We start from the raw sequence: 3301 nt of genomic DNA on the forward strand, positions 1-3301 counted from the left end.
AGAAATGAAGTCAATGTCAGAACTTATTTTCCTGCAGAAGTTGCTTGAAAGGTAGTTCAACTTCTTTCTGCGTCGTTTTCAAACAAACTTTTCTCAACTCTTTATTTAGGTCACGACTTGAAACATCCTGGTAAAACGTCCATTCTTATATCTCTGAGTAAACCGGCGTCGAGGAATTATTGTTTTACCAGAAAGGGCTACCTGTACTGTGTCTGCCGTGGGGATAGAACTCCAAATTAGCCATGACAAAGAATGAATATATAATTCAAATCCTATCATTATCAAATGGTGTATTATTGCCAGAATAGGGGATGAGCTTTATGCTAATTAACACCCCCTAAATTCTCCTAACCATCAAGTTACTAACTAGTTTTTATACCTTTCCCATATTTCATTGTATCACGTGACATTACACTTTTTGGCCCGTTAGAACACAGGGTAAAAATTGGTAAAATAATTGGACATAATTACATGTTTTCTACGTAAAGTACATAAGGGACCACCTCAATAATTAGGGGGATTAATTTCTATACTTATATTTTTTTGGAATATTAGAACCAACAAAGTCCTAGGCCTACGAGCAACATGGTGTTCATATGGATCCCACCAGTAATTCTAGGGTTAACAATTCATCAAATATTCGATCTGTACCCGTACTGCAGAGTTTATTCATTATTGGCCTTAAGCAGAGGGCGTGTTATGTAAAATAATTATATCACAATAAAGCCCCGAATATCTTTTAATGCCGTGCGCCCCCCACAAGGGGACGCACAACTATGACTACAGAAGCACATAATTTATACAAATTTAAAAATAAAGAAGTTCCAAAAACTACCGTATACACATTACTAATATTAATTAAAACAACACTAACTGACGTCAGAAAATGACGGGGTTAGGCCTAACAAAAAAAGTTTTCGCGCCATTTTTTCAACGTGTTGCTGATAACATGGTAAATTATTTAATGCGCTAAATCTATTGAACGTGACACAGACTTCCATTAACCTGCCACAGGAAGGACTGGTTTTATCAGGTCATTGGTATCAAAGTGTAGAAATGTTTGTTGTACTTATAAGCACGTGGCATTCTTACTTAAGAAAAATCACGTGATTACTAATCAGGAAGACATTACAGAACAGGATCCGACTTATTCAAGCAAATTTGTAAATAAAATTTGCGTTTACGTTGACATCCTGTATGCATTTTTTTAAAGTTAGGACTAACTTCCGACCCTTTTTATTTCTAGCTTTATGTTTTCTTGTTGTTCATTAAGCCTGACAGCGTCATCTAGCTTAAAAAATAAAACAGAAACCGGCTAGACGTCAACATGGTGTAAACCTGTTATTAGAATTTTTTTATTTTGTTTGTTTATTTATTTCTCACGTTAAATGAAAATGAACTTTTAGGTTTTACTTTTAAATTATCGTTTGGTAAAAATAGTAGCCAAAGAGTTGGCGGTGTTGACTAGTTGCCTTTCTTTAGTCTATTACTGCTAATATTAGGGACGACTAGTGAAGATTACTCTCGAGTAGTTTTGTGCAAAATTTAACGAACAAACAACCGTCAACAAAGATTACAAGGACGCTAGAATACAACAGGTCAACTCGAACAAGTACTAGAAATTTCAAGATATTCTGGTAACACCCATACAAAAGGGGGGAAAAAAGTGATTACGTCATTTGCAGCTCCACCTATGGTTGAAAAGATAAGTAGAAAATTATATAAAAAAAATTTGGACACTCATAATAGATATTTCTACTTAAACAACCTGTAAAAAAGACGAGCAAGATGATTAAAAACTGGGCCAAGGTCAGGATTCTGTCAAGGAACTTCAGAATGTCTATGACTAAAAGAAGAAAATCAGTAATTAATAGGTGTATCCTACAAAGACTTCCCAAAATAACTAACAACAGAAAAGTTAAATGCGTGATTTTATTCAGTTTATTGAAGTAGTCTTCAAGTCCTACGTGAAGCCATGAAAATAAACATACCAGCCTATATTATCTACGGTTAGGCCTAGTTCAAAAACACGAAGATTCTTTAAAAGTAAGGGTTTCTACACCTCTAAAAATCAGATCTGTTGAATTCTAGGATTCGTGCCTCTTTCACATGAAAGAGAGAGGGAGAGAAAAGAATTGGAAAAAAATATACTTGTGTATTATCAACATTAAATCCAAAAGGGAACAGTTCACTCACATTTATATTTGAACATCATTGCCACAGTTTTTGCGTAGATATGAAAAGGTGGACTTGTGTGGATTAAAGCTACTTCAAAACGTGCTTTAGTCTCTTCTATATCTCCCGCACTCAACGAATACGTATTCACATAATGTTCTGTTAAACGACCTATAGTCGAAGGACAAATCATTTCGGAAAAGGAGACCTTAAGCGTTTCGGAAGTAGCAACACCATCCCAATTTACACTCGCTTAAAAGTCGTTGCAATGTGCTCATTAGTAAAGTGAAGACTATGGTTATGAAAGAGAACCCTCTAGCCCCAAAAGCCATTGTGGTGAAACGAGCATATCTTCCCCTACCTTTAACAATATAATAAACAAAAATTTGAAACTGGTGAAGTTGTTTTCGCGAAACAGATGGCACCAAAGAAACTGGAATTACAGCAAACCCCTTTAACCACATATTTTTCACGTTCCTCTCTGCAGCTCCAATAAATTTTTGTTTCTTTGGTATGCTTAAATACAGTCTTAAAAGCTGACCTCCTTTTAGTAGCTAGAGGCAGCCTTGGTACAGTGCAGGTTCTGTGGTCCAAGAAGCTTATTACAATTGAAAATGCGTTGTCATGGTTCCCATGACTGACCTTTATTTAGAGGGTACTTAATACATACACACATTTCTACTTTATGCTAGTTTTAGGTACATCTCGGTTTTGAATGACATCATCTACCAATTTACAAAGTTTTTCAAAGAGAAAAAAAAAAGCCAATCGTCTGGTTAGATGTGGCCTACAATATTAACTATTTTCAAAAATGATTTGGATTTTATCAAGCTTTATCCACCGCACAGTGCGTTATTCCTTTATACCACACAACGGACTATCGCACTCCGTCCACTGTATGGAATCGAACTCTGAATGTTAGCGTTGTCTCTAAATTTACCAGGGGACCACTGCGTAGTAGCAAATATTTCATCAAATCACTTCTACTATTCTACGTTTAACCCCCCCCCCCCTTTTTTTTGCGTAGAGGTCCAAACTATTAGCTTTCTGTTATAAATGTCATTTTAATTGATCATCTTATACACAGATCCGAATCAATTTTTTTAATCATGGTGTTTTGGTAACA

The sequence above is a fragment of the Limulus polyphemus genome, unplaced genomic scaffold (genome assembly GCF_000517525.1).
Source record: "Limulus polyphemus unplaced genomic scaffold, Limulus_polyphemus-2.1.2 Scaffold8029, whole genome shotgun sequence".
Lineage (NCBI taxonomy): Eukaryota > Metazoa > Arthropoda > Merostomata > Xiphosura > Limulidae > Limulus > Limulus polyphemus.